Consider the following 12,629-nt stretch of genomic DNA (forward strand, 5'->3'; position numbering starts at 1 on the left):
CCCTGCCTCAGATTCCCTGCCTCAGATTCCCTGCCTCAGATTCCCTGCCTCTGATTCCCTGCCTCTGATTCCCTGCCTCTGATTCCCTGCCTCTGATTCCCTGCCTCTGATTCCCTGCCTCTGATTCGCTGCCTCTGATTCCCTGCCTCTGATTACCTGCCTCTGATTCCCTGCCTCTGATTCCCTGCCTCTGATACCGCACCTCTGATTCCACGCCTCTCTTTCCGTTTCTCTGATTCCCCGCCTCTGAATCCCTGCCTCTGATACCCTGCCTCTCTTTGCCTGCCTCTATTTCCGTGCCTCTTTCTCTGCATCTCGTTTCCCACATCTCATTTCCCCCCTCTGATAACCCGCCTCTGATTCCATGTCTCTGATTCCCTGCCTCAGATTCCCCGGATCTGATTCCCTGCCTCAGATTCCCTGCCTCAGATTCCCTGCCTCTGATTCCCCGCATCTGATTCCCTGCCTCTGATTCCACGCTTCCGATTCCCCGCCTCTGATTCCCCGCCTCTGATTCCCCGCCTCTGATTCCCCGACTCTGATTCCCTGCCTCTGATTCCCCGCCTCAGATTCCCCGGCTCTGATTCCCTGCCTCAGATTCCCTGCATCAGATTCCCTGCCTCTGATTCCCCGCATCTGATTACCCGCCTCTGATTCCCCGCCTATGATACCCCGCCTCTGATTCCCCGCCTCTGATTCCCCGCCTCAGATTCCCCGGCTCTGATTCCCTGCCTCAGATTCCCCGCATCTGATTACCCGCCTCTGATTCACCACCTCTGATTCCCCGCCTCTGATTCCCCACCTCAGATTCCCCGGCTCTGATTCCCTGCATCAGATTCCCTGCCTCAGATTCCCTGCCTCAGATTCCCTGCATCTGATTCCCCGCCTCTGATTCCCCGCCTCTGATTCCCCGCCTCTGATTCCCCGCCTCTGATTCCCCGCCTCTGATTCCCCGCCTCCCTTTCCGCGCAACTTTCCCGGCCTCCGTTTCGCCACATCACTTTCGCCGCCTCTGATTCCCCACCTCTGATTCCACGACTCTGTCTCTGCGCCTCTCTTTCACCTCCACGCTTTCCCCTCTACTCTTTCCGTGCCTCTCTTTCCCTCCCTCAATTTCAACAACTCTGTTTGATCTGTTTTGTGTACCTCATTTTCAACACACAAGTTCCAACCACTATGTTTTTCCCACCTCATTCCCCGCCTCTATTTATCCAACTATGTTTACCTGCCTCTGTTTACCCGCCTGTTTCCCCGCCTCTGATTCCCCACCTTTGATTTCCCGCCTCTCTTTCCCTGCCTCTATTTCTGCGCCTCTTTCTCTGCCTCTCTTTCCCCGCCTTTGATTCCCCGCCTCTGATTCCCCATCTCTGATTTCCTGCCTCTGATTCCCCGCCTCTGATTCCCCACCTCTGATTCCCCGCCTCTGATTCCCCGCCTCTGATTGCCCGCCTCATATTCTTCGACTCCCTTTCCGTGCAACTTTCCCGGCCTCAGATTCCCCTCCTCTCATTCCCTGCCTTTATTTGTGCGCCTCTTTCTCTGCCTCTCTTTCCACACATCTCTTTACCCCCTCTGATTCCCGGCCACTGCATCCGCGTCTCAGATTCCCCACCTCAGATTCCCCACCTCAGATTCCCCACCTCAGATTCCCCGCCTCAGATTCACCGCCTCAGATACCCCGCCTCAGATTCCCCTCCTCTCTTTCCCTGCCTTTATTTGTGCCCTTCATTCTCTGCCTCTCTTTCCCCACATCTCTTTTCCACACTCTGATTCCCCGCCACTGAATCTGCGCCTCTGATACCCCACCACAGATTCCCCGCCTCAGATTACCCGCCTCAGACTCCCTGCCTCAGATTCCCTGCCTCAGATTCCCTGCCTCAGATTCCCTGCCTCTGATTCCCTGCCTCTGATTCCCTGCCTCTGATTCCTTGCCTCTGATTCCCTGCATCTGATTCCCTGCCTCTGATTCGCTGCCTCTGATTCCCTGCCTCTGATTCCCTGCCTCTGATTCCCTGCCTCTGATTCCCTGCCTCTGATTCCGCGCCTCTGATTCCACGCCTCTCTTTCCGTTTCTCTGATTCCCCGCCTCTGAATCCCTGCCTCTGATACCCTGCCTCTCTTTGCCTGCCTCTATTTCCGTGCCTCTTTCTCTGCATCTCGTTTCCCACATCTCATTTCCCCCCCTCTGATAACCCGCCTCTGATTCCATGTCTCTGATTCCCTGCCTCAGATTCCCCGGCTCTGATTCCCAGCCTCAGATACCCTGCCTCAGATTCCCTGCCTCTGATTCCCCGCATCTGATTCCCTGCCTCTGATTCCCCGCTTCCGATTCCCCGCCTCTGATTCCCCGCCTCTGATTCCCCGCCTCTGATTCCCTGCCTCTGATTCCCCGCCTCAGATTCCCCGGCTCTGATTCCCTGCCTCAGATTCCCTGCATCAGATTCCCTGCCTCTGATTCCCCGCATCTGATTACCCGCCTCTGATTCCCCGCCTCTGATACCCCGCCTCTGATTCCCCGCCTCTGATTCCCCGCTTCAGATTCCCCGGCTCTGATTCCCTGCCTCAGATTCCCCGCATCTGATTACCCGCCTCTGATTCACCGCCTCTGATTCCCCGCCTCTGATTCCCCGCCTCTGATTCCCCACCTCAGATTCCCCGGCTCTGATTCCCTGCATCAGATTCCCTGCCTCAGATTCCCTGCCTTAGATTCCCTGCCTCTGATTCCCCGCCTCTGATTCCCCGCCTCTGATTCCCCGCCTCTGATTCCCCGCCTCGGATTCCCCGCCTCTGATTCCTCGCCTCTGATTCCCCGCCTCCCTTTCCGCGCAACTTTCCCGGCCTCCGTTTCGCCACATCACTTTCGCTGCCTCTGATTCCACACCTCTGCTTCCCCGCCTCAGATTCCCCGCCTCTGATTCCCCGCCTCTGATTCCCCACCTCTGATTCCACGACTCTGTCTCTGCGCCTCTCTTTCACCTCCACGCTTTCCCCTCTAATCTTTCCGTGCCTCTCTTTCTCTCCCTCAATTTCAACAACTCTGTTTGATCTGTTTTGTGTACCTCATTTTCAACACACAAGTTCCAACCACTATGTTTTTCCCACCTCATTCCTCGCCTCTATTTATCCGACTATGTTTACCTGCCTCTGTTTACCCGCCTGTTTCCCCACCTCTGATTCCCCACCTTTGATTCCCCGCCTCTCTTTCCCTGCCTCTATTTCCGCGCCTCTTTCTCTGCCTCTCTTTCCCCATATCTCTTTTCCCCCCTCTGATTCCCCGCAACTGAATCCGCGCCTCTGATTCCCCACCTCAGATTCCCCGCCTCAGATTACCCACCTCCGACTCCCTGCCTCAGATTCCCCGTCTCAGATTCCCTGCCTCAGATTCCCTGCCTCAGATTCCCTGCCTCTGGTTCCCCGCCTCTGATTCCCCGCCTCAGATTCCCCGGCTCTGATTCCCTGCCTCAGATTTTCTGCATCTGATTACCCGCCTCTGATTCACCGCCTCTGATTCCCCGCCTCTGATTCCCCGCCTCTGATTCCCCACCTCAGATTCCCCGGCTCTGATTCCCTGCATCAGATTCCCTGCCTCAGATTCCCTGCCTCTGATTCCCTGCCTCTGATTCCCCGCCTCTGATTCCCCGCCTCTGATTCCCCGCCTCTGATTCCCCGCCTCGGATTCCCCGCCTCTGATTCCCCGCCTCTGATTCCCCGCCTCCCTTTCCGCGCAACATTCCCGGCCTCCGTTTCGCCACATCACATTCGCCGCCTCTGATTCCACACCTCTGCTTCCCCGCCTCAGATTCCCCGCCTCTGATTCCCCGCCTCTGATTCCCCACTTCTGATTCCCCGCCTCTGATTCCCCGCCTCAGATTCCCTAGCTCTGATTCCCTGGCTCAGATTCCCTGGCTCAGATTCCCTGCCTCTGATACCCCGCCTCTGATTCCCCGCCTCTGATTCCCCGCCTCTGATTCCCCGCCTCTGATTCCCCGCCTCTGATTCCCCGCCTCTGATTCCCTGCCTCTGATTCCCCGCATCTGATTCCCTGCCTCTGATTCCCCGCTTCCGATTCCCCGCCTCTGATTCCCCGCCTCTGATTCCCCGCCTCTGATTCCCCGACTCTGATTCCCTGCCTCTGATTCCCCGCCTCAGATTCCCCGGCTCTGATTCCCTGCCTCAGATTCCCTGCATCAGATTCCCTGCCTCTGATTCCCCGCATCTGATTACCCGCCTCTGATTCCCCGCCTCTGATACCCCGCCTCTGATTCCCCGCCTCTGATTCCCCGCCTCAGATTCCCCAGCTCTGATTCCCTGCCTCAGATTCCCCGCATCTGATTACCCGCCTCTGATTCACCGCCTCTGATTCCCCGCCTCTGATTCCCCGCCTCTGATTCCCCACCTCAGAATCCCCGGCTCTGATTCCCTGCATCAGATTCCCTGCCTCAGATTCCCTGCCTCAGATTCCCTGCCTCTGATTCCCCGCCTCTGATTCCCCGCCTCTGATTCCCCGCCTCTGATTCCCCGCCTCGGATTCCCCGCCTCTGATTCCCCGCCTCTGATTCCACGCCTCCCTTTCCGCGCAACTTTCCCGGCCTCCGTTTCGCCACATCACTTTCGCCGCCTCTGATTCCACACCTCTGCTTCCCCGCCTCAGATTCCCCGCCTCTGATTCCCCGCCTCTGATTCCCCACCTCTGATTCCACGACTCTGTCTCTGCGCCTCTCTTTCACCTCCACGCTTTCCCCTCTACTCTTTCCGTGCCTCTCTTTCCCTCTCTCAATTTCAACAACTCTGTTTGATCTGTTTTGTGTACCTCATTTTCAACACACAAGTTCCAACCACTATGTTTTTCCCACCTCATTCCCCGCCTCTATTTATCCAACTATGTTTACCTGCCTCTGTTTACCCGCCTGTTTCCCCGCCTCTGATTCCCCACCTTTGATTTCCCGCCTCTCTTTCCCTGCCTCTATTTCCGCGCCTCTTTCTCTGCCTCTCTTTCCCCATATCTCTTTTCCCCCTCTGATTCCCCGCAACTGAATCCGCGCCTCTGATTCCCCACCTCAGATTCCCCGCCTCAGATTACCCACCTCCGACTCCCTGCCTCAGATTCCCCGCCTCAGATTCCCTGCCTCAGATTCCCTGCCTCAGATTCCCTGCCTCTGATTCCCCGCATCTGATTACCCGCCTCTGATTCCCCGCCTCTGATACCCCGCCTCTGATTCCCCGCCTCTGATTCCCCGCCTCAGATTCCCCGGCTCTGATTCCCTGCCTCAGATTCCCCGCATCTGATTACCCGCCTCTGATTCACCGCCTCTGATTCCCCGCCTCTGATTCCCCGCCTCTGATTCCCCACCTCAGATTCCCCGGCTCTGATTCCCTGCATCAGATTCCCTGCCTCAGATTCCCTGCCTCAGATTCCCTGCCTCTGATTCCCCGACTCTGATTCCCCGCCTCTGATTCCCCGCCTCTGATTCCCCGCCTCGGATTCCCCGCCTCTGATTCCCCGCCTCTGATTTCCCGCCTCCATTTCCGCGCAACTTTCCCGGCCTCCGTTTCGCCACATCACTTTCGCCGCCTCTGATTCCACACCTCTGCTTTCCCGCCTCAGATTCCCCGCCTCTGATTCCCCGCCTCTGATTCCCCACCTCTGATTCCACGACTCTGTCTCTGCGCCTCTCTTTCACCTCCACGCTTTCCCCTCTACTCTTTCCGTGCCTGTCTTTCCTTCCCTCAATTTCAACAACTCTGTTTGATCTGTTCTGTGTACCTCATTTTCAACACACAAGTTCCAACCACTATGTTTCACCCATCTCTTTCCCTGCCTCTATATATCCACCTATGTTTACCCGCCTCTGCTTACCCGCCTGTTTCACCGCCTCGATTCCCCACCTCAGATTCCCCGCCTCAGATTCCCTGCCTCTGATTCCCTGCCTCTGATTCCCTGGCTCTGATTCCCCGCCTCTGATTCCCCGCCTCTGATTCCCCATCTCTGATTTCCTGCCTCTGATTCCCCGCCTCTGATTCCCCACCTCTGATTCCCCGCCTCTGATTCCCCGCCTCTGATTGCCCGCCTCATATTCTTCGACTCCCTTTCCGTGCAACTTTCCCGGCCTCAGATTCCCCTCCTCTCTTTCCCTGCCTTTATTTGTGCGCCTCTTTCTCTGCCTCTCTTTCCACACATCTCTTTACCCCCTCTGATTCCCGGCCACTGCATCCGCGTCTCAGATTCCCCACCTCAGATTCCCCACCTCAGATTCCCCACCTCAGATTCCCCGCCTCAGATTCACCGCCTCAGATACCCCGCCTCAGATTCCCCTCCTCTCTTTCCCTGCCTTTATTTGTGCCCTTCTTTCTCTGCCTCTCTTTCCCCACATCTCTTTTCCACACTCTGATTCCCCGCCACTGAATCCGCGCCTCTGATACCCCACCGCAGATTCCCCGCCTCAGATTACCCGCCTCAGACTCCCTGCCTCAGATTCCCTGCCTCAGATTCCCTGCCTCAGATTCCCTGCCTCTGATTCCCTGCCTCTGATTCCCTGCCTCTGATTCCCTGCCTCTGATTCCCTGCCTCTGATTCCCTGCCTCTGATTCGCTGCCTCTGATTCCCTGCCTCTGATTCCCTGCCTCTGATTCCCTGCCTCTGATTCCCTGCCTCTGATTCCGCGCCTCTGATTCCACGCCTCTCTTTCCGTTTCTCTGATTCCCCGCCTCTGAATCCCTGCCTCTGATACCCTGCCTCTCTTTGCCTGCCTCTATTTCCGTGCCTCTTTCTCTGCATCTCGTTTCCCACATCTCATTTCCCCCCTCTGATAACCCGCCTCTGATTCCATGTCTCTGATTCCCTGCCTCAGATTCCCCGGCTCTGATTCCCTGCCTCAGATTCCCTGCCTCAGATTCCCTGCCTCTGATTCCCCGCATCAGATTCCCTGCCTCTGATTCCCCGCTTCCGATTCCCCGCCTCTGATTCCCCGCCTCTGATTCCCCGCCTCTGATTCCCCGACTCTGATTCCCTGCCTCTGATTCCCCGCCTCAGATTCCCCGGCTCTGATTCCCTGCCTCAGATTCCCTGCATCAGATTCCCTGCCTCTGATTCCCCGCATCTGATTACCCGCCTCTGATTCCCCGCCTCTGATACCCCGCCTCTGATTCCCCGCCTCTGATTCCCCGCCTCAGATTCCCCGGCTCTGATTCCCTGCCTCAGATTCCCCGCATCTGATTACCCGCCTCTGATTCACCGCCTCTGATTCCCCGCCTCTGATTCCCCGCCTCTGATTCCCCACCTCAGATTCCCCGGCTCTGATTCCCTGCATCAGATTCCCTGCCTCAGATTCCCTGCCTCAGATTCCCTGCATCTGATTCCCCGCCTCTGATTCCCCGCCTCTGATTCCCCGCCTCTGATTCCCCGTCTCGGATTCCCCGCCTCTGATTCCCCGCCTCTGATTCCCCGCCTCCCTTTCCGCGCAACTTTCCCGGCCTCCGTTTCGCCACATCACTTTCGCTGCCTCTGATTCCACACCTCTGCTTCCCCGCCTCAGATTCCCCGCCTCTGATTCCCCGCCTCTGATTCCCCACCTCTGATTCCACGACTCTGTCTCTGCGCCTCTCTTTCACCTCCACGCTTTCCCCTCTAATCTTTCCGTGCCTCTCTTTCCCTCCCTCAATTTCAACAACTCTGTTTGATCTGTTTTGTGTACCTCATTTTCAACACACAAGTTCCAACCACTATGTTTTTCCCACCTCATTCCTCGCCTCTATTTATCCGACTATGTTTACCTGCCTCTGTTTACCCGCCTGTTTCCCAGCCTCTGATTCCCCACCTTTGATTCCCCGCCTCTCTTTCCCTGCCTCTATTTCCGCGCCTCTTTCTCTGCCTCTCTTTCCCCATATCTCTTTTCCCCCCTCTGATTCCCCGCAACTGAATCCGCGCCTCTGATTCCCCACCTCAGATTCCCCGCCTCAGATTACCCACCATCGACTCCCTGCCTCAGATTCCCCGCCTCAGATTCCCTGCCTCAGATTCCCTGCCTCAGATTCCCTGCCTCTGATTCCCCGCATCTGATTACCCGCCTCTAATTCCCCGCCTCTGATACCCCGCCTCTGATTCCCCGCCTCTGATTCCCCGCCTCAGATTCCCCGGCTCTGATTCCCTGCCTCAGATTCCCCGCATCTGATTACCCGCCTCTGATTCACCGACTCTGATTCCCCGCCTCTGATTCCCCGCCTCTGATTCCCCACCTCAGATTCCCCGGCTCTGATTCCCTGCATCAGATTCCCTGCCTCAGATTCCCTGCCTCAGATTCCCTGCCTCTGATTCCCCGCCTCTGATTCCCCGCCTCTGATTCCCCGCCTCTAATTCCCCGCCTCGGATTCCCCGCCTCTGATTCCCCACCTCTGATTCCCCGCCTCCCTTTCCGCGCAACTTTCCCGGCCTCCGTTTCGCCACATCACATTCGCCGCCTCTGATTCCACACCTCTGCTTCCCCGCCTCAGATTCCCCGCCTCTGATTCCCTGCCTCTGATTCCCCACTTCTGATTCCCCGCCTCTGATTCCCCGCCTCAGATTCCCTAGCTCTGATTCCCTGGCTCAGATTCCCTGGCTCAGATTCCCTGCCTCTGATACCCCGCCTCTGATTCCCCGCCTCTGATTCCCCGCCTCTGATTCCCCGCCTCTGATTCCCCGCCTCTGATTCCCCGCCTCTTATTCCCCGCGTCTGATTCCCCGCCTCAGATTCCCCGGCTCTGATTCCCTGCCTCAGATTCCCTGCCTCAGATTCCCCGCCTCTGATTCCCCGCCTCTGATTCCCCGCCTCTGATTCCCCGCCTCTGGTTGCCCGCCTCTGATTCCCCATCTCTGATTCCCCGCCTCTGATTCCCCGCCTCTGATTCCCTGCCTACCTTTCCGCGCAACTTTCCCGACCTCAGTTTCCCCACATCTCTTTCCCCGCCTCTGAATCCACGCCTCTGATTCCCCGCCTCTGATTCCCCGCCTCTGATTCCCTGCCACTGATTGCCCACCTCTGATTCCCCGCCTCTGATTCCCCGCCTCTGATTCTCCACCTCTGTCTCTATGCCTCTCTTTCGCCTCTGCTCTTTCCCCTCCACTCTTTCCGCACCTCTCTTTCCTTCCCTCAATTTCAACAACTCTGTTTGATCTGTTCTGTGTACCTCATTTTCAACACACAAGTTCCAACCACTATGTTTCACCCATCTCTTTCCCTGCCTCTATATATCCACCTATGTTTACCCGCCTCTGTTTACCCGCCTGTTTCACCGCCTCGATTCCCCACCTCAGATTCCCCGCCTCAGATTCCCTGCCTCTGATTCCCTGCCTCTGATTCCCTGGCTCTGATTCCCCGCCTCTGATTCCCCGCCTCTGATTCCCCATCTCTGATTTCCTGCCTCTGATTCCCCGCCTCTGATTCCCCACCTCTGATTCCCCGCCTCTGATTCCCCGCCTCTGATTGCCCGCCTCATATTCTTCGACTCCCTTTCCGTGCAACTTTCCCGGCCTCAGATTCCCCTCCTCTCTTTCCCTGCCTTTATTTGTGCGCCTCTTTCTCTGCCTCTCTTTCCACACATCTCTTTACCCCCTCTGATTCCCGGCCACTGCATCCGCGTCTCAGATTCCCCACCTCAGATTCCCCACCTCAGATTCCCCACCTCAGATTCCCCGCCTCAAATTCACCGCCTCAGATACCCCGCCTCAGATTCCCCTCCTCTCTTTTCCTGCCTTTATTTGTGCCCTTCTTTCTCTGCCTCTCTTTCCCCACATCTCTTTTCCACACTCTGATTCCCCGCCACTGAATCCGCGCCTCTGATACCCCACCACAGATTCCCCGCCTCAGATTACCCGCCTCAGACTCCCTGCCTCAGATTCCCTGCCTCAGATTCCCTGCCTCTGATTCCCTGCCTCTGATTCCCTGCCTCTGATTCCCTGCCTCTGCTTCCCTGCCTCTGATTCCCTGCCTCTGATTCGCTGCCTCTGATTCCCTGCCTCTGATTACCTGCCTCTGATTCCCTGCCTCTGATTCCCTGCCTCTGATTCCGCGCCTCTGATTCCACGTCTCTCTTTCCGTTTCTCTGATTCCCCGCCTCTGATTCCCTGCCTCTGATACCCTGCCTCTCTTTGCCTGCCTCTATTTCCGTGCCTCTTTCTCTGCATCTCGTTTCCCACATCTCATTTCCCCCCTCTGATAACCCGCCTCTGATTCCACGTCTCTGATTCCCTGCCTCAGATTCCCCGGCTCTGATTCCCTGCCTCAGATTCCCTGCCTCAGATTCCCTGCCTCTGATTCCCCGCATCTGATTCCCTGCCTCTGATTCCCCGCTTCCGATTCCCCGCCTCTGATTCCCCGCCTCTGATTCCCCGCCTCTGATTCCCCGACTCTGATTCCCTGCCTCTGATTCCCCGCCTCAGATTCCCCGGCTCTGACTCCCTGCCTCAGATTCCCTGCATCAGATTCCCTGCCTCTGATTCCCCGCATCTGATTACCCGCCTCTGATTCCCCGCCTCTGATACCCCGCCTCTGATTCCCCGCCTCTGATTCCCCGCCTCAGATTCCCCGGCTCTGATTCCCTGCCTCAGATTCCCCGCATCTGATTACCCGCCTCTGATTCACCGCCTCTGATTCCCCACCTCTGATTCCCCGCCTCTGATTCCCCACCTCAGATTCCCCGGCTCTGATTCCCTGCATCAGATTCCCTGCCTCAGATTCCCTGCCTCAGATTCCCTGCCTCTGATTCCCCGCCTCTGATTCCCTGCCTCTGATTCCCCGCCTCTGATTCCCCGCCTCTGATTCCCCGCCTCCCTTTCCGCGCAACTTTCCCGGCCTCCGTTTCGCCACATCACTTTCGCCGCCTCTGAATCCACACCTCTGCTTCCCCGCCTCAGATTCACCGCCTCTGATTCCCCGCCTCTGATTCCCCACCTCTGATTCCACGACTCTGTCTCTGCGCCTCTCTTTCACCTCCACGCTTTCCCCTCTACTCTTTCCGTGCCTCTCTTTCCCTCCCTCAATTTCAACAACTCTGTTTGATCTGTTTTGTGTACCTCATTTTCAACACACAAGTTCCAACCACTATGTTTTTCCCACCTCATTCCCCGCCTCTATTTATCCAACTATGTTTACCTGCCTCTGTTTACCCGCCTGTTTCCCCGCCTCTGATTCCCCACCTTTGATTTCCCGCCTCTCTTTCCCTGCATCTATTTCCGCCCCTCTTTCTCTGCCTCTCTTTCCCCATATCTCTTTTCCCCCCTCTGATTCCCCGCAACTGAATCCGCGCCTCTGATTCCCCACCTCAGATTCCCCGCCTCAGATTACCCACCTCCGACTCCCTGCCTCAGATTCCCCGCCTCAGATTCCCTGCCTCAGATTCCCTGTCTCAGATTCCCTGCCTCTGATTCCCCGCATCTGATTACCCGCTTCTGATTCCCCGCCTCTGATACCCCGCCTCTGATTCCCCGCCTCTGATTCCCCGCCTCAGATTCCCCGGCTCTGATTCCCTGCCTCAGATTCCCCGCATCTGATTACCCGCCTCTGATTCACCGCCTCTGATTCCCCGCCTCTGATTCCCCGCCTCTGATTCCCCACCTCAGATTCCCCGGCTCTGATTCCCTGCATCAGATTCCCTGCCTCAGATTCCCTGCCTCAGATTCCCTGCCTCTGATTCCCCGCCTCTGATTCCCCGCCTCTGATTCCCCGCCTCTGATTCCCCGCCTCGGATTCCCCGCCTCTGATTCCCCGCCTCTGATTCCCCGCCTCCCTTTCCGCGCAACTTTTCGGCCTCCGTTTCGCCACATCACTTTCGCCGCCTCTGATTCCACACCTCTGCTTCCCCCCCTCAGATTCCCCGCCTCTGATTCCCCGCCTCTGATTCCACGACTCTGTCTCTGCGCCTCTCTTTCACCTCCACGCTTTCCCCTCTACTCTTTCCGTGCCTCTCTTTCCCTCCCTCAATTTCAACAACTCTGTTTGATCTGCTTTGTGTACCTCATTTTCAACACACAAGTTCCAACCACTATGTTTTTCCCACCTCGTTCCCCGCCTCTATTTATCCGACTATGTATACCTGCCTCTGTTTACCCGCCTGTTTCCCCGCCTCTGATTCCCCACCTTTGATTCCCCGCCTCTATTTCCGCGCCTCTTTCTCTGCCTCTCTTTCCCCATATCTCTTTTCCCCCCTCTAATTCCCCGCAACTGAATCCGCGCCTCTGATTCCCCACCTCAGATTCCCCGCCTCAGATTACCCACCTCCGACTCCCTGCCTCAGATTCCCTGCCTCAGATTCCCTGCCTCAGATTCCCTGCCTCAGATTCCCTGCCTCAGAATCCCTGCCTATGATTCCCTGCCTCTGATTCCCTGCCTCTGAATCCCTGCCTCTGATTCCCTGCCTCTGATTCCCTGCCTCTGATTCCCTGCCTCTGATTCCCTGCCTCTGATTCCCTGCCCCTGATTCCCTGCCTCTGATTCTGCGCCTCTGATTTCACGCCTCTCTGTACATATCTCTGATTCCCCGCCTCTGATTCCCTGCCTCTGGTACCCTGCCTCTCTTTGCCTGCCTCTATTTCCGTGCCTCTTTCTCTGCATCTCGTTTACCACATCTTATTTCCCCCCTCTGATTACCCGCCTCTG

This window comes from Narcine bancroftii, chromosome 4 (genome assembly GCF_036971445.1).
Source record: "Narcine bancroftii isolate sNarBan1 chromosome 4, sNarBan1.hap1, whole genome shotgun sequence".
Classification (NCBI taxonomy): Eukaryota; Metazoa; Chordata; class Chondrichthyes; order Torpediniformes; family Narcinidae; genus Narcine; species Narcine bancroftii.